This window comes from Triticum aestivum, chromosome 7A, assembly GCF_018294505.1.
Source record: "Triticum aestivum cultivar Chinese Spring chromosome 7A, IWGSC CS RefSeq v2.1, whole genome shotgun sequence".
Lineage (NCBI taxonomy): Eukaryota > Viridiplantae > Streptophyta > Magnoliopsida > Poales > Poaceae > Triticum > Triticum aestivum.
In genome coordinates, this window is record NC_057812.1 from 200,333,907 (window position 1) to 200,353,555 (window position 19,649).

At 52.7% G+C, this 19,649-nt stretch overlaps 1 pseudogene; it reads right to left on the bottom strand.

Annotated features, from left to right (window-relative positions):
* Window positions 1–17,791: 17,791 nt before the first annotated feature.
* Window positions 17,792–19,400, bottom strand: LOC123152690 (probable jasmonic acid carboxyl methyltransferase 2; annotated as a pseudogene).
* Window positions 19,401–19,649: the final 249 nt, after the last annotated feature.

Here is a 19,649-nt window from a genome sequence, read left to right on the forward strand (position 1 = left end):
TCCTTCCTTCTCTCCCGCAAATAATATTTCATTAAAGTCACCCATGCAAACCCACGCTAGCTTTTCCTACCCATGCAGATTTCGAAGAGCCCTCCATGTACTCTCCTTCTCTCCCGCCTTTGACTCTCCATACACCCTGGTGAACCTCCATTTGCTTCCATCCTCCTGCACCACATTAGCAGTAATGTGGTATTTTCCCTTCCATCTTAACTGAACATCTATCCCTCTACTCCAAAAAAGCGCCAGCCCACCACTCCTCCCCACACAGTTCACCGCCACCATGTTCACCATATTCAATCTCCACCTCAAGAAATCCACTTCCTTCTCGGTCATTTTGGTTTCCGAGAGGAAGAGGATGTCAGGCTCTTCGGCCTTCTGGAGTTCCAGAAGGCTACGAACTACCGCGGGGTTCCCAAGCCCCCGACAGTTCCATGAGATGACTTTCATTGCTGCTCGCAGGGCTGTTGTGACAGCCCCGCTCTATTTTTCACTGGTGTGGCCACCTCAGTTTTGCTTTTCTTCACATCTCCTGCCATCTCTGTACCACATTCCATAGCATCACCTCCCCTCTTCGACCCCAGGTTTACTCCCAACGGTGATCCATCCGCCTGACTACCCTTACGTGGCTTCCTCTTGTATTTCGTCCCACCTTGCTTTCCTGTTTGTTTCAGATCTGTTGTCATCATCACGGTTTCCTTTCTTTCCCCACTGCTCTCCTCCACCCGCACACCCTCTCCTTCTTCCTTCTCTACAACAGTGTTTACTTTCTCTACCAGAGCTAGCGTTAGCGTAGTTGTCGGTGTCAAAACTGGCGGATCTCGGGTAGGGGGTCCCGAACTGTGCGTCTAGGCTGGATGGTAACAGGAGGCAAGGGACACGAAGTTTTACCCAGGTTCGGGCCCTCTCGATGGAGGTAAAACCCTACGTCCTGCTTGATTAATATTGATGATATGGGTAGTACAAGAGTAGATCTACCACGAGATCGGAGAGGCTAAACCCTAGAAGCTAGCCTATGGTATGATTGTTGTTGTGTATGTTGTCCTACGGACTAAAACCCTCCAGTTTATATAGACACCGGAGAGGGTTAGGGTTACACAAAGTCGGTTACAATGGTAGGAGATCTGCATATCCGTATCGCCAAGCTTGCCTTCCACGCCAAGGAAAGTCCCTTCCGGACACGGGACGAAGTCTTCAATCTTGTATCTTCATAGTCCAGGAGTCCGGCTGAAGGTATAGTCCGGCCATCCGGACACCCCCTAATCCAGGACTCCCTCAGTAGCCCCTGAACCAGGCTTCAATGACGACGAGTCCGGCACGCAGATTGTCTTCGGCATTGCAAGGCGGGTTCCTCCTCCAAGTACTTCATAGAAGATTTTGAACACAAAGATAGTGTCCGGCTCTGCAAAATAAGTTTCCACATATTGCCATAGAGAGAATAATATTTACACAAATCTAATCTGCTGACGTATTCCATAGTGTGACACACCACGGCCAAGCCTTTATCCGAGTCGTTTCATTATCCCACCTCAGCGCGTCATGCGAGGCGGTTTCCTTGGCACGTCTTGTTAAAGCAGAGATCGTGTCCCCTTATTCCGGGATTCTCATCAATACGGGCGTGGGTAACCCAACCGCGCCATTGATTACGGCGCTTGGAGATAAGCGAGTTTTACCAGGCTGGTGGGGACACGTAGTTGCGTCCACCCATATAAGGGGATAAGGATCCACCCTTTCACCTACGCCTTCTTCCTCCCTTGCTTATCCATTCTCGCGCACTCGAGCTCCAGCGCCCAAGTCCGCACTCCCCACCTCAACCTTCTCCAGCCATGTCTGGAGCGGGAGGCAAGTGGATGGTCTCCTCCGTCACGGAGGGACACATCAAAAAACTGAGGAAGGCCGGATACTTGTCTAACGACATTGCGTACCGGCTTCCCGAAAAGGGGCAGCTCATCCCCACCCCTAGGCCCTATGAGAGGGTGGTGTTCCTCCCCCATTTCCTCCGCGGACTGGGCTTCCCTCTTCACCCATTTGTCCGGGGGCTCATGTTCTACTATGGCCTAGATTTCCATGATCTGGCCCCAAACTTTGTCCTCAACATCTCAGCGTCTATCGTCGTGTGCGAGGCTTTCCTCCGCATCCGCCCCCATTTCGGCCTATGGCTCAAGACTTTCAATGTCAAGCCAAATGTGGCGCGCGGCAACCAGGCGGAGTGCGGAGGCGCCATGGTGGGCAAGATGGCCAACGTCTTATGGCTCGAGGGCTCCTTTGTGGAGACCCTGAAGGGGTGGCAATCGGGTGGTTTTACATCACTGAGCCGCGCGACCCCGAATGGGTCGCAGCCCCCGAGTTTCGACCCGGACCCCCTACGCGGCTCACCTCCTGGAAGGAGACGGGCCTGTCGTGGGGTAAAAAAGGAGAGCTGACCGGACTCCAAACATGCGTCCAAACCCTGGTGGACAAGAAGCTCAAACTTGTCAACGTAGTCCAGGTTATGCTCATCCGCCTGATCCTCCTGTGTTAACAACGGGCTTTCAACCTGTGGGAGTTCGACCCGGTGCGGCACCAAACTCTGAGCAGGCTCTTTGACACGACGTACGAAGATGCCTGGAAGGTGCTTTTCAAGGGCGCCGAGGCCCCCGCATCTGCTACCGAGGATCGCAGATTCAGTACGCAGCGTCACGCTCATGCGGTGAGCTGTTTTTTCCTTTTACAGGGTATCAGTTTTTCCTAGTTTGACTCCATGCGGGATCTAAGCTCCCTTACCTTTGACATGACTGGCAAGTGACGTCCGGACAGATCAACTATCCGGCTCCTTTTCCCGAAGGCCCAGCGGACGCTCGCTTGGCAAAGCTGCTGGTTCCGGCACCCTATGTGGTGCCGGAGAAGAAGGCCGCGAAAAAGGCCACGGGGACTCGAAAGAGTGCCCGGCGCCAGGAGGTGTCGGATCCATCATCCGACGGTTCCGAGGCGCATTCCTCCCGTGAAGACGAGGAGGAAGAAGAAGAGACCTCTCCCCCTCCAACGGGAAGAGAGAAGAAAAGGAAGGCCGCCCTCTCTGGGGAGGCCGGAGGGTCCAAGAAGGGGAAAACCCTTCCTCCGGACTACTCCACCGACGCCGACGACGGCGGAGAGGAGTGGCCGCCCAGGGCCAAGCCCCTGGCAAAATCGTAAGTATCCGGATACCAGAGTAATTCATAGTATTCGTTTATTGCACAGCTTTCCCTTATGTCGAATATGTTTATGCAGCCCACCCAAAGACCGGCTCGACGCGTCGTCGAGCGGCTCACTGGACTCGTCGGATGTGAACTCGCTTCCGACGGCTTCCTCCCCCCGCCCTACGGACGACACCGAAGTGTTGTCCCAACAGGTTCCAAGCCGGGAGGAGGTGGTCCTGGAGGCGCCGCAAGGCGACCTCCCGGACTCCAGGAGTAAAGGGGATGAAACCCCCCAGGGCTCCAAGTCCGGCTCTAGGCCGGACACCGCTCCGGAACCTTCAAAGGTTCCAGAGTCCGGCGGGGGACCTCCTTCCAAGAGGAGCAAGCCCACCGTGCCGGTGACCCCCGTCCAACCGGAGGCGCCGGACAATCTGTTGGAGGCGCTCCAAGGCGCCTCCATCGACGAGGAGCACCGCACCATTATGAGTGCGGTGGTCCAGAAGGTTCAGTCCGCCAAGAGCGGACTGACTGAAGCTTGTACTAGCCTTTTAACAGGCTTTGAGGTAAGTAAAGAATGTGTAAATAATATTACCGCATAGACAGTAGCCCCTGATGCTCTGTTTGGCGTTCGGGAAGAAAAGCCGAATAGAGGATCAAATAAAATTCGCAGGAGTCTAACAAAAAGGAGTCAATATGCGTATGCAGGCTTCTCTGCTTGCGTCCGCCGCACTGACTGCGGAAGTGGACACGCTAAAGCAGAACCTCGAGCGGTCCGAGCAAGAGCTCGGGCGTGCCAAGAAGCAGCTCGAGGACAATGAAGGTAAGAAATACCTTGTTTAAATATATATAAAAAGGTGCAATTGCAAAAAATGACAGGATTATCGTGGCTATTGTAGGGGCCACGTCTGAGGTGGCGACCCTTAAGCAAGCGCTGGTCGAGGCCGAGAAGAGGGCGGCCACGGAGCGCACCGAGCGGGAGAAGTATGAGGCCAAGGTTGGCAAGGTACGGCAAGAGCTCCAGGCTCTCATGAAAAACATGAGAGTTTGGAGCTTGACTCAAAGACGCGAGCGTCCGAGCTCGCGGTGGCTATTGAAAATGCCAAGTCTGCCAAGGCCGAATCCCAGAAGACCCTCCAGGAGTTGGATGAGGTGAAGAAGATAGCGGCGGGTAAGGCATTCTTTATGCAAAGCAAACACATAAATGTGAGTTACTTGTTACTTACCCGAATCCGGAGCTCTCCAGGAGCGTTCGCAGATCTTCCCCGGAGTGTGTCCGATGCCGCCGCATTCTATCGAGCCGAGGAGGGCAGCTCGACAGAGAAGGTGTTCTGGTCTCAGTATGCTGAGGCCGGACACCCCGTGCCCCTGAGCGACCAGCTGAAGCAACTGGTCGAGCTCCACAAGGCGGCCGAACAGGCCATGAAGGGCCTCATAGTTCGGCTGTGGCCTGGAGGGGCTCTGCCTGGGAGCTATTTCGGGCTGGTGCGGCGGCTGGTGGAGGCCTGTCCAAGGCTCGAAGTCATCAAGCGCTCCGTCTGCATTGAAGGTGCCCGTAGGGCCCTTGCCCGTGCTAAGGTGCACTGGGGCAAGCTGGATGCTGAGAAGCTTGTGAAGGACGGGCCACCGCCGGGGAAAGAGCATCGCAAGCCCGAGAATTATTATAAGGATGTTCTGAAGGGTGCCTGCCTTGTGGCGGATGAATGTTCTAGGGATGTAATTTTTGAGTGAAACTTGCTCGTTTTGTCCTGTGCGCTGAAAACTTGTTCATATGCGCTAAGCAATGCTGTTGGAATTTAAAATATTACCTTCTGTGCGGCTGTTTATCAATTCTGAGAGATGGCAAGTCGTCGGCTTCTGCCCCGTGCCGCTAGTGCTGGGGTGTTCGGGGATAAACCTGAGCGCTCTTTTTCCCATGTTTGGGTCCTTCGAGGGAGGCGCTCAGCCCAACGAACAAGGCAATCGGACTATAATGCGTGAACACTCTCACTTAGCCATAGAATTCTATAATTTTAAATTTCGGCGAAGCCCCTGGTATTCGGAAGACCGAGTTCGGGGCGCTATCCACGCCTTGGCCGGACAGAGCCGGCTCCTCGCTCTAAGCGGCATAAGTCTTTAGGGACTCGAAAAACCTCTCGAACAGCGACCAGCTCTCGCTTCATCATGACAGTCAGTTTTAGCTTTCTCCACTGAGGTGCTCGACCCAGCTCAACTGGGGCACAATCGCAGTGGTTCTCCTAGTGCTACCTTAGCCGATATAGCGGAACGTAAGGCACCGAAACATAGGAGCCGGGAAAACTCAACTATTGACCCAAGACATGATTCGGAGCCGATGCATATAATGCTATAAGTTCGGGGTGCCGCACTTGTTAAAGTGTTCGGACTTCTCACACCATATTGAGGGGTACTAAAGCCCCTGGCGTATTTAGGCCGTACCAAAGTGTACGGGTGCAATATGTCGTTAAGGAACATATATATATATATATATATATATATATATATATATATATAAAGAGTAATGCAAAAATAGACAAAAGCTATGCACTGTTTATTAAAGAGGGCTGCGATCAAAGCAGAACGATACAAATAATGCGATAAGCAAAAGGTTGGACTATGTAACATGTCCGTTCCAGGGGCAAGCTGCGGAATAGTATGCGAAACAGGTATACTGCTCGTGATAGAGACCACCTGGGAGTTCCGTAATGCGGCGTGGCTTGTCTGCTTCCCTGGTTCTTGCATTGTTTGTGCGGCAATTGAACTGCCGAACAGGCCTTCCGAAGTGTGGAGTCCTGAAAGTAAGAGAAAATTAAAAAATCGGCAGCCCCTGGTGCGGTTTAAGCCGTGTTTCGGGCGTGCCGTGATGGTGCCCCTCCCCTGTACCCATGGTATTTCTAGAGCGTAGTTATGTACGCGAAGTACTGGTGTCGCATTTTTGCGAGGGCTGGGGTTGGGGCCGCATTGCTACGCCTGCTCGGATCGTGCCAGGCGGTCTTGTTGTAGGTTACTCCGGGCGCGCTTGACGGTGTCCGGTCGTTTAATGGCCGGACTGGAGAACTGCCTGGAGAGGCTGCTTTGTACTTCCGCTGCAAGGGCCGCCGTGTGCTCCTCCGTTCGGAGGGAGCGTTCGGTGTTTCCATTGACCGTAATTACTCCTCGAGGGCCTGGCATCTTGAGCTTAAGGTATGCGTAGTGCGGTACCGCATTGAACTTGGCGAATGCGGTTCGCCCGAGCAGTGCGTGATAGCCACTGCGGAATGGGACTATGTCGAAGATTAACTCCTCGCTTCGGAAATTATCCGGAGATCCGAAGACCACTTCAAGTGTGACTGAGCCTGTACAGTTGGCCTCTACACCTGGTATTACGCCTTTAAAGGTCGTTTTGGTGGGCTTAATCCTCGAGGGATCTATGCCCATTTTCCGCACTGTATCCTGGTAAAGCAGGTTCAGGCTGCTGCCGCCGTCCATAAGGACTCTAGTGAGATGAAATCCGTCAATAATTGGGTCTAGAACCAATGCGGCGAATCCGCCATGACGGATGCTAGTGGGATGGTCCCTTCGATCAAAGGTGATCGGGCAGGAGGACCATGGGTTGAACTTTGGGGCGACTGGCTCTACCGCGTATACGTCCCTTAACGCGCGCTTCCGCTCCCTTTTGGGGACGTGGGTTGCGTATATCATGTTCACCGTCCGCACTTGTGGGGGAAAACCCTTCTGTCCACTGTTGTTCGGCGGCCGGGGCTCCTCGTCGTCATCGCTATGCAGCCCCTTGTCTTCATTTTCGGCGTTTAACTTGCCTGCCTGCTTGAACACCCAACAATCCCTGTTGGTGTGATTGGCCGGCTTTTCGGGGGTGCCATGTATCTGGCACAAGCGGTCGAGTATTCGGTCCAAACTGGACGGGCCCCTAGGATTCCTTTTGAATGGCTTTTTCCGCTGACCGGATTTAGAGCCTCTGAATCCGGCATTAACTGCCGTATCCTCAGCATTGTCGCCGTTAATGCGGCGCTTCTGCTTGTTGCGACGCGACCTGCCACTACTGTCCCTGGTATCCGAATTACCAGGGTTCTTGGTCATATTGTTGCTACGAGCAAGCCAGCTGTCTTCTCCCGCGCAAAAGCGGGTCATGAGTGTCGTGAGTGCTGCCATAGACTTCGGCTTTTCCTGTCCAAGGTGCCGGGCAAGCCACTCGTCACGGATATTGTGCTTGAAGGCTGCTAGGGCCTCAGCGTCCGGACAGTCGACTATTTGATTTTTCTTTGTTAGGAACCGTGTCCAGAATTGCCTGGCCGATTCCTCTGGCTGCTGAATTACGTGACTTAGGTCATCGGCGTCTGGGGGTCGCACATAAGTGCCCTGGAAATTGTCGAGGAATGCGGCTTCCAGGTCCTCCCAACAACTGATTGATCCTGTTGGCAAGCTGTTAAGCCAATGCCGAGCTGGTCCTTTAAGCTTGAGTGGGAGGTATTTGATGGCGTGGAAATCATCGCCGCGGGCCATGTGGATATGAAGGAGATAATCCTCGATCCATACCGCAGGATCTGTTGTGCCATCATATGATTCGATATTTACGGGTTTGAAACCCTCGGGGATTTGATGATCCATTATTTCGTCTGTGAAGCATAGTGGGTGTGCGGCGCCTCTGTACTGGGCTATATCACGACGTAGCTCCAATGAGCTTTGTCTACTGTGTTCGGCCCTGCCGAATTTGTGGCCGGCGTGACGGTTACCGTCTCGAGCCGTGGGGCGCCCACGCGATCCGTAGATCGATCTTGTTTGCCTTGCCTTGTCCTCCAACATATCTCGTAAGTCCGGCGCATATTCCCGTGCCTTGGTACGGGGTGCGGCTTGAGTGGAGGGCCGAGAGGCCTCTCTGTCGCGGCCACGAGGTGGCCGGTCGGCCGCATCAAGTGCTTCCTCCTCTAATCGGGGTAGCAACCTGCGCTTTGGGTAGCTCTTGGAGGGGCGTTCGAGTTTATGCTCTTCGGCCGCAAGGACTTCAGTCCATCTGTCGACTAGCAAATCTTGATCAGCTCTAAGCTGTTGCTGTTTTTTCTTGAGGCTTCTTGCCGTGGCCATAAGCCTGCGTTGAAAACGCTCTTGCTCGACGGGATCCTCTGGCACGACGAATTCGTCGTCGTCGAGGCTTGCCTCGTCTTCGGAGGGAGGCATATAATTATCGTCCTCGACCTCTCTGTCTGCCGCTCTCTCATGAGGGCTGGTTTCTCCATCCTCCTGTGCTAAATCTTGCTGGAGGGGGTTTTCTTCGGCACTTTCCGGAGTATTATTATCTCCCGTGCTGGAATCACCGTATTTGTTTTGGCGGGATTTTGAGCGGCGCCGCTGACGCCGGCGCTTAGGCTGTTTCTTGGAGGGGTCATCCTCCGCTGTTCCATCGCCATCTCCTTCTTTTGGGGTGTCCACCATGTATATGTCATATGACGAGGTGGCTTTCCAGGGCCTGATAGGCGCTGGTTCTTCATCGTCTCCTTCATCGGCGTCCATACCGTCGATGTCTTCGGAGTCGAAGTCGAGCATGTCGGTTAAGTCGTCGACAGTGGCTACAAAGTGGGTGGTGGGTGGGCTTTGAATTTCTTCATCGTCCGAATCCCAACCTTGCTGACCGTAGTCCGGCCAGGGCTCTCCTGATAAAGAGAGAGACTTCAGTGTCTTCAGAATATCGCCGAAAGGCGAGTGCTGAAAGATGTCCGCGGCAGTAAACTCCATGATCGGCGCCCAATCGGATTCGATCGGCAGGGGCGCGGAGGGTTCGGAGTCCGGAGAGGAGTCCGGCTCCTTGGAGTCACGAGTCTCGCAGAGTGCGGGGCTGGTGTTCGGCTCGATCGCCGTTGGGATCGCAGCCCCCGAGGCGGCGTCCAACCACCCATCCTCGATCGGCGCAGTTGGCTCCGAATTAAGGGTCGAAGCCGATGCGGGTGCGGCCTCCAGGGCACTGTTCGGCGGCAGAGCTAGATCATGCTCGTCGTGACAGTGCGGCGCGCTCGGCAGTGGCTCGAATCCGTCGAAGATCAAGTCCCCGCGGATGTCAGCCGTGTAGTTTAAACTTCCAAATCTGACCTGACGGCCAGGGGCATAGCTTTCGATCTGCTCCAGATGGCCAAGTGAATTGGCCCGCAGTGCGAAGCCGCCGAAGACGAAGATCTGTCCGGGGAGGAAGGTCTCACCCTGGACTGCATCGCCATTGATGATCGTAGGAGCCATCAAGACTGACGGCGACGACACAGAGGAACTCCCAATGAAAGCACCAATGTCGGTGTCAAAACCGGCGGATCTCGGGTAGGGGGTCCCGAACTGTGCGTCTAGGCCGGATGGTAACAGGAGGCAAGGGACACGAAGTTTTACCCAGGTTCGGGCCCTCTCGATGGAGGTAAAACCCTACGTCCTGCTTGATTAATATTGATGATATGGGTAGTACAAGAGTAGATCTACCACGAGATCGAAGAGGCTAAACCCTAGAAGCTAGCCTATGGTATGATTGTTGTTGTGTATGTTGTCCTACGGACTAAAACCCTCCAGTTTATATAGACACCGGAGAGGGTTAGGGTTACACAAAGTCGGTTACAATGGTAGGAGATCTGCATATCCATATCGCCAAGCTTGCCTTCCACGCCAAGGAAAGTCCCTTCCGGACACGGGACGAAGTCTTCAATCTTGAATCTTCATAGTCCAGGAGTCCGGCTGAAGGTATAGTCTGGCCATCCGGACACCCCCTAATCCAGGACTCCCTCAGTAGTCTCCCTCACTCCCGGCACCTCTGAGGTCTGAGCACTGCTAAAGTTTAGTTGCTTTCTAATAGATCCCTCATGTATCTCTTCCACCCCATCACTACTCTTTTGCTCGACCTGCATAGGATCTGTAGGCTTCTTCAGCGGGCTAGTGACCTCATCATCCAGTGTTTCCTTTTCTGTAATTTTATGCCCGGCTCCAGGCTCATCCTTGCGCCAATTGTCACTGTCACTGCCTGTTCTAACTCTGGAGGATCCTAGGTTCAGACTCCTACCACTCCCACTGCCCCGTCCATCAAACCTGCCTCTCCTGTGACTCCAGCTCCCCTTGCTGTTCTCACTCGTAGGCCTGTCAATATAGGCCTTAAGCCATGAGCCATATTGCTTGGTTTCCCCCTTCTTCAACCTGACCGAGCAGTCCTTCTCCACATGGTCAAGCATGCCACAGACGTAGCATAAATCTGGTAGGAACCCATACTCAAAGCGACGCCATTTCTCCTCCTCCCTCTTCCTCTTCTCATCTGCAGTCACTGCCATTTTCCCTTCCTCCTTATCCTCCTCATCATCCAGAACAAAGCCTCTCATAATTGGCTTTGATATATCCATGCGGATCTTGATCCGAAGATACTTTCCTACTGTCATGCCATCAGTCCCCGCATCAACCTCCAGGGCCTCTCCAATAATGTCCCCGATTGCTAGGCCAGCCTCCCTACACATCATCCTGAGGGGAAGATCATAGACTCGAACCCATATTGGAACTGTCTTGAACTTGTAGTCCTTGACAGTTTTTTCGGGTCATAATCCTCTTTTTTGCGGGGTAAAAGGGATTTGTATTACTCAAGAGCCAAGAAGGTCCTCCCTACACAAGCTAGGGATATTGTCCGGGCCGGAGTGGAGCCAGACCACAGTACGGTCTTCCGTCCTTCCAAAGTTCGCCAACGCATGGCTTACATTATTCTGCTCTCGAGAAATATGAATAACATGACACTCCCTTTCACTCATAAGATGCTTCACTTCCGAGACCACCATGGCGTACTGTGAGCGGTCTTGTCCTGAGGCATTGATCAGTTGCACTGCATGCAAACTATCACACTCGACGATAAACGACAGCTCCGTCCATTGGAGGGCCAAAGCTATGCCCTCCATGCACCCAGCCAGCTCGGCATGTAGAGGGTCCGGGCAAGACCATAGCGAGCGACACACGGAGAAAATAATGTCCCCTTCCTAGTCACGGAGCACCATTCCCGTCCGGCCCTCCCGTCATCATGGAAAAAGGAACCGTCGACATTCAGCTTCGTCCAGTTGGCGGGTGGGGGACTCCATTTGTGGGTTGTTCGTGGCACACCTCCCACATGTGATATAGGTTGTTCTGCACCTTCTTGTTGGATGGTCATCTTCCCTTTGTCCCAATCTCCCTGTGGATACTGCTGGATCCCGAGCAGTGAGGTTACGTAGCTCTGCAAAAAGCGACGAGATATCTCCACAGGCGGCGCCGGTTTGTCATGAGTGATCCCGTTGCGCACATGCCAACATCTCCACAGTAGCATAATCAGGCGCAGCCAGTCCCCTTCATTGCTTTCTGCAATTAGGTTCAGGAGCCACTCCGGGCCGGTGTTACGGACTGACTCGATGTCCGGTATACTCCACACCTCCGCCATAGTCCGCCACAAATGCACCGCCCGAGGGCACCTGCAAAACACATGAAAAGTGTCCTCGCGCTCGAGACCACATAATGGGCATATATCAGTAACCTCCATGTGTCGACTAAATTTATTAGACCATGTGGCAAGGGAATTAGTAGCCAAACGCCATGCAAACACACGCACCTTAGGAGGAGCAGGGCACCTCCATAATAATGCCCAGACGGCACGTCACCCGTCCGGTGCCCTGCTCGCTGCGACTGAAGAGGGACGAAGCTTGTCCTCAAGCGCCAGCCGGTACGCGCTACGTATGGTGAAGATACCGGTACGTTCTGCACCCCATGCAAGGAAATCTGCCCCCAGCCGAGGGGATGCTTTAATCTTTAGTATCTCCTGAACATCAACGGGCAAAAAGTACTGTTGAAGTAGGGTTCCGTGCCATGCACCATACTCGTCTAGGAGCTCTGAGACTCGACGGAGATGGCACCTTCCCCGTTGGGTAATTGGTGGCTGGTCAACAGGGTGTGGTATCCAGGAGTCCTGCCAAATTCGGACCGACTGCCTGTTACCGATGCGCCATACTAAGCCTTTCTTCAGCAATTCCAACCCATGCACAATGGCCTGCCAAGTTTGCGACGCGTTGCTAGTGAAAACAGTATCTTCTAATCGTCCATTAGGGAAATACCTTGCCTTCAAGACGCGCGTACAAAGACATTCCGGGTTGACCAAAATACGCCATGCTTGCCGAGCTAACATTGCTTGGTTGAAGAGTCTGAAGTCCTTGAATCCCATAGCCCTAGCCGATTTGGGCCTCAGCAGCGAGTCACAAGATTTCCAGTGGGTTTCCTCTTGCCTCTGTACGCGCCCCACCAGTAGCTACGAATCATCCGCCCCAAATCATCGCAGGTGCTTCTAGGAAATGTAAACAAACTCATTAGGAAGGTGGGTAGGGCCTGTGCCACCGCCTTGACAAGAACCTCACGTCCTGCTTGGGACATCAATTCCCCCCACTGTATAATTCTCTTTATCAGTTGCTGCTGAAGATTGTGTAGTTTCCCTTTTGAAAAGCGGCCACTTGGCGTTGGAAAGCCAAGATATTTTTCCTCAAAGCTCATATTCACCACGTCCAAGTTGTGCATGACCTCCTGCTTGTTAGCTTGTGAACATTTGGGGCTGAACATTATAGAGCACTTGGCAGGATTTATGAGCTGGCATGTAGCTCTAGCATATGTACTGAGAGCTTCTTTGACTTGGGCAGCCTCCTCTCCATTAGCACGAAAGAACAATAAGGTGTCATCCGCGAACAGGAGGTGTGAGATGCCTGGAGCTTGGGCGCACACCCGGAGTGGAGTGAGGCAGTTGGCTGCAATCTCCTGTTTTAGAATAGTATCAAGATCGTCAGCAACAAAAAGGAAAAGGAAAGGTGAGAGGGGGTCTCCCTGCCGTAGTCCACGAGACGGTGCGAATGAATCCGAGAGGGCTCCATTGACTTTCACACAATACCTCACCGAGGTGACACACCTCATTATCCAATCCACCCATCGGTGAGAGAAACCCATCTGTTGTATCACTCGCTCCAAGAAAACACAATCTACCCGATCGTAAGCCTTGGACAGGTCCAGTTTATAGGCACAAAAGCTCTGCTCCGGGTCCTTCTCCTGTTTGATCGCATGAAAACACTCAAAAGCGATTAATGCATTATCTGTAATTAATCTGCCCGGTACAAAGGCGCTCTGCTCTAGGGACACCAACTCATCCAAAATAGGCCTCAACCTATTGACCAGGCATTTGGCTATCACCTTATATATGACATTACAGAGACTGATAGGCCGAAAATTAGTGAGTCGGGACGGCGAGTCAATCTTGGGGATCAAAACAATGACCGTGCTGTTTATCCCGTCCGGCATGACTCCATAGGCAAAAAATAATTTAACCGCATTAATTATGTCATCCTTCATCACCGCCCAATGCCGCTGGAAGAATCTCGCGGGGAACCCATCCAGCCCCGGCGCCTTTAGGGGCCCTATCTGGAATATTGCATTAGAAATCTCCTCATCGGTAAATTCCTTGCATAGATTATTGTTCATCTCCACAGACACCTTGGGTTGTATAAGCTGTAACACATCATGTGGATCCAACATTGGGTCAGCTGTGAATAAATTATGAAAATAACATTTTACCATCTGTAGCATGGTGGCCTGATCGGTGTGCATAACACCCGCCTCATCCGCCAGCCCACGGATTTTATTCTTTCTCGCTCGCCAAACTGCCTTCCTGTGGAACATCTTGGTGTTACGATCCCCTTCCTTTAGCCAATCAATCCGAGATCTCTGGAGCCACAACATTTCCTCCCTGTATAACAACTCATTCATCTTGTCCATCTCCAGTCTTATTCCAGCTCGGTCTACATTCATATTGGTTAGTTCCTCAAGCCTAGTACATGACTTCTCTAGCTCACATGTAACATTGCCAAAAGTTTTATTACTCCAAGTGTGTAGATCAGCCATAATAGTAGCAAGGGCCTCCCTTACATCTCCCAGGTTCCTCTTTGTACCTTTGCTTGACCAAGAATTTGCGATAATGGCCTCTAACGCCGGCGATCTCTCCCACATCAACTCGTACCGGCGTCTGCTGCGAGGCCGCCTGTCCTGTTCCAGCGAGAACTTGAGGAGCAGCGGACTATGGTCCGATGTCGGTGACACAAGGTGTGCCACCGAAGCTTGCATAAACATGTCTCTCCAGTCATTGGACGCCACCGCTCTATCCAGCCGAACTTGGACGTTCGCCCGGCCACTCCGCCTATTATCATATGTGAAGGGGTGCCCTGAAAAACCAAGATCAGTGAGGCCACAAGCTTCAAGTGCATCCCGAAAATTAATCATTTGACCAGCAGGTCTCGGAGTTTTCGATTGATGCTCAAAATCCCACATAGCCTCATTGAAGTCATCGATAATCACCCATGGCAGAGCGCTATGAGCATGCAGACCTTTGAGCTTATCCCACATCATGTGTCTATTTTCTACTCTCGGTTCGCCATAAACAAATGTAGCTCTCCATAATGGCTTGTCCGGTGACACACGCAAATACACGTCAATCAATCTTTCGTTTGCTTCTTGCACATCGACATACATAGACTCATGCCAGAATAGTGCTAGGCCGCCACTACGACCATTACTACTGACTCCTTCAAAACCAGAAAGCCCTGACCTATTACGCAAATGATACATCTTATTTTTATTCTTCCTAGTCTCAGACAAGAAAACAAGACTTGGGGAATGCGTCATAACAAGAGACGCGAGATCACAAACTGTCGAGGGATTCACCGCCCCCCGGCAGTTCCAACTTAGCCAATTCATTGCTCCTGACAGGGCGGCGCACCTGACCCCGTCAGTTCACCGGCGGCCCCAAGGCCGGTTGCCTCCACTCCATCCATGTTATCCGAGTCCATCTTCTCCTCATCTTGGTTCTTGCCTTTGCCACTCTGCTGAATCTTCCCTCATTTCTGCTTGTTGCCAACGCCCCTCTTTGCATGCACCACCATAGCTCCCTGGTTGGGATTCAGGTCGTCGGACGCTTGCCCACGTGAAAATCTCTTCCCCAGAACAAAATCAGCCTCTTGCATGTATTGATCGGATTCAGCAGATAAGAAATCCGAGGTGTCGTGAAAGTTACGCATGGCCGGGATCATATCCTTGCTCCCAAGGTTGCTGTTGTGGCTCGCCTCACTCCCAGGTGGGCTTATTGAAAGTGGCAGGGGCGCGGGTATTCTACCTCCAAGGAAGTAGAACTCTGGAGGTTTAGATGATGCCCGCACCGTACGGACTCTGCTGGCCTCAGCTCTCTGCCCAGCCAAGTGTACACGCATAGCTAAAACACGATCAGAAAGGTATGTATCCATGTTGTGTCCGTCAGAGCTGCTGTGTTCGCCAAAACCGTCATGAGCATCAACCCGTATTGGTATCTCTGGTGTTTGCTGCTGCTCTTGATTTCCCTTCCCTCTGCGCCTCTCTCTTGGCATTCCAAGAACCTCAGAGGGAGCATTACTAGCAAAGTTCAACCCCCGTCTTGCTGCAGGCTGGGTTCCGGGCGCCACAAACGCTGATCTATTCTCAAACTTTCTATACGGAGAGCACCGCAACCCTTCATCATATGCTCGGGTCGGAACACCCGACCTTTTCTTCTCGCACTGGTTTCCATCGTGGCCTATGAATCCACACCAGAAGCAGTAGTGGGGCACCCTCTTGTAACGGAGTGGGTAGATAACTTGTTTCGCCGGGTCCTTGCCCATGGTAATTTTGGTTTGGAGCCGGCGGCCAAGTGGCAGGTCCACACGGATACGCAAGAACTCGCGAACCCTGCTCCCATCAGCCTCAGCATCCACCTCCATGACGGTACCCAACAAGCCTGCAAGAAATTTGCCATACGCAATAGTCTGCTTTCCCCACGGAACGTTGTATACACGGACCCAGATCAGGACTGAATTCAGTACAGCCTCAGAAGGCTTCTCTCCTTCCCTGAACGGGCCAACAATGAGTGTGTTTCCCTTGAAAATCCAAGGTCCTCCTCTTTCTACAAAGTTGTAATCTTCCTCGGAGAAGAAGGTCACCGCATACCAATTGTTCTTAATCCTTGCAATATTGAGGCCTATTCATACCTTCCAGACCTCGCTGAAGTGTTTCGTCATGTCATCGACGTTTGGCCGCCCGATGCTGACGTAATGGCCGAGCAATCTCCACCGCGGCGGCGCCGCGACCGGCTCCACTGCAGGTTCCTCCTCCACAACAACATCATCATCTAGGTTCACCTCGCTGCCAATACTGACCTCTGGACCATCCAGCCCCACACTTTCCCTCTCATCCCAGTTGCTGGTGTGATCAAACTCTTTCGCCGGCTCGATCTGACCTCCGGAAATCTGCGCGGGCACCATCACATCGCCACCGAACGACTTCGGGTGGGTAGGGACCTCATCGCCCCCCCCCCTTTACACCCCCATAGCCAGCGGACGACATCGACGGAGAGCGCGCGGTTGCTGCAGACGTAGCTTCATGATCGAAGAGCGGGTTATTGAAAGGAGCGATCTTGCCAGAAAGATTGCAGCGGGCTGGAGGACTTATGAGAGTCCCGCCCGCCACAGTTCCGTTGCCGGTCACGGCCCCATACGGGTCCTCCTTCCTTCCGAGACGAAACATAGACGGCTTAGACTCCCTCCGTAATCCGGAGGACGAACTACCATGTAGACTCATGGTGGGAAACGGCTTAGACTAGGGCGGAAGCAAGGGAGTCGCCCATGGCAGCGGCGAAAACCCTAGGCGGCGCATACATCGATCATTGGCATAACCACCGTCAAAGTGTTACAAGCTTCGGGTCATAATCCTCGACCACTAGCAATGAATTTTCAAACATCCAAGGGCCCTCATCCAGGGCTTTTCTTTTTCCTGAGTGCTGACAGAAGGTGAACATGTAGATGTTATCCCCAAGATCCTTGCACTCCAACCCTCTCAGCGGGCACCAAGATTTTCCTAGGACGTTCTCCATTCCTTCTGCATAAGTTGGCTTGTCGGACAGAAGTTTTGCTAGAGCTTGTGGTTCCACGACCCCACTCTTTGCTCCTCCTGACCAGGCGATTTTCCTACCTTTGCTCTCCAGATCTGACAACTTGAGGCTCTTCATCAAACCTTCCACACGATCCATCTTCACCAGCACCGACCGGGGAAGAAAACCAGACCAAATCTCCTGATTGGGGGAGGGGAACAACAACTCGATGTCTCACGACGGCGCACCTAGCAGCAGACCTGAAAACTGGAAGGGGGTGGACGTGGGTGAGGGGGCGCGGGGCGGGAGCGAGCGCTCGAGGGGGGCGGCGGCCGGAGAGGGCGAGGCACCGCGGGGGCGGCGGCGACCGGAGGGGGCGAGGCACCTCAGGGGCGGCGAACCCTCACAATCGCCTCAGCGAGACCTAACCGTCACACCTGGGACGGACCTCGGTTATCCGTCAAGATGTTGTTCTTGAATGTGGAGTCTTTGGATGCCGATGAAAGAATGATCGTGCAAGCCGTCTGCTATAAGATGTTGCAGCGGCAACATGAGAAGTTGGAGGCAGCGGACAAAGAGGAGGAGGCGGTGGCGGAAATGGAGGCTAGACACGTGGCGCAACGACACTTCGAGCGTGGATGAGGGTTGGATTGCCGGTCCGGCAGGGCAAAAAATCTCAAAATTTTGCACGGACTGTCGGACGAATATTCTTTTATCATCGGACATGTAAAACTTAAGCATACTTGTCTGTTTTTGATGTGATCGGACATGTGATCCGGCGCTCGTGCGATCCAACACGCGTTATGGATCGGACTTTTATTTAAATTTCAAATTGTCCTTTACTGCCGGAGCAAATTTGCGGGTCGAGATGCCTTGACACGTTATACCTTCTTTTTTAGCGACACAACTAAAATAACCCTCGGGTTTCCGGCCAGCTCCTCTTCCAAGCTGCCCTGCCGGCTCCAGCGTCGTTCCGCAGTCCTCACAAATTCATCCATGATCTCCCCAGACGACCCAAAATGTTGGACTATTATCGGCTCAAATCCAGCTCTCAGCAGACTGGCCATCTTGTTCGGGGAGATCAGCGTGCTTTCCACATTGCTTGTAGGCTCATTCACTTGCATCTCCCTTATTGAGAAAGAACCCTCTGCTTGGATGATCTCCCTCAGCTCTTCATCAGAAGGTCCGTATATCGGTACGTAGAAAGTATCAAACTTTGCTTTTGTTAATCACACCCTATTGATTTTTTCAGAAGATCAAGATGTCACAGTCACATACACGACCTTATTCCGTTTAGGAATGGTTCAGAAATGAAACAAAACTAACTAAATCAATGTACCTTTGAGGCCATCTCACTTAATATAAGGACGACTGATTCCCAGGCATGAGTGAATTCGGCAGCAGGTTCTTCAGAGCGCCTCCCGGCAAGGGAAACAACCAATCGCCCTCCTGCAACCAATTCTTTGGCTCTCAGCTCAAGAAAAAGCTTGAAATCTTTCCTGAACTGCCGCGCATAGGCTCCGATGACCACACGCCGTCTTCCTCGCCTCACGTGCTCATCGATGTCGTATGCCGGGATCTTGTTCCTCCTCAGTTCTTCAGGAGCCTGGAGTCACCTCCAAAGTTAAACTTACTGCACAAAAAGAAACAAGTCGAGCCGTGTAAATTTCATACCTCGGAGAGCCAGTGCAGGCTGTTGGCCGAGCAGGCGAGATGCAAGGAGCCAGTGGTGAAGAGCCTCCCGTAGAACGACCCTGGTATAACACCGGTGACGACCGACCTGTGGCCTTGCTGGAACGCCACCAAGCTCTTCATCACCATGTTGAAGTCGTTGTCTGGAAGATCGTTGAGGAAGACGCAGACTTCCAGCGGCGGCTGCCGGGAACGAAAGCACTGACCGCGGATGGCGTCAACGGCGATCGACACCAGAGCGAGAGCGTTTGGGCCGGAGGAGCATCCCAGGTCCGCGACCACCATGCTTCTGGGCATGGAGGCGCTGGCACTGAGTAGATCGGCGATGGCCTCTTCTATGAGGGGCCTCATCCTGTTCTGCTCAGCGTTCTGCAAGCGAGTTTCATGGTGACAGCTAGGTGAATCAGTTCTGGCGGAACAAGACATGAGAAACTCGACGGCTGTGAAGCAAGCAAGAGAGGAGAAGATGCCTGCAGGCTGGAGTTGCGGGCATAGCTTGTGTCCCCTTGTCCTCCGTTCATGTGCACCGTCTGCTCGGAAGCCATGGATCTTGCTCAAGCCGGCTGAGCTTCCGATCTCGTGCCTGCAAGATCCAGATTAGGAAAACTGGTAAAGTCTCTGGGTGCTCAGAACTTAGATTTTATTTTATTATGACACTCACATGAAGATAGCTATTCTGGCGGCTTATTGGCACCAATAATTAGGCCACTGTTCTATCTCTTTTCTTCCCTTTTTTTGAGAATACTGTTCTTTCTTTTCAGTCACTATTAGGACCAGCCAATCGAGGGCGATAAAGGTCGAGTCAAATCAAGATAAGGATATACTAGCACTATGAAGTTGTCAGCACATGAGCCGATAATTGTTTTCAGTTGACGAAACAGTGATTTCTGTTT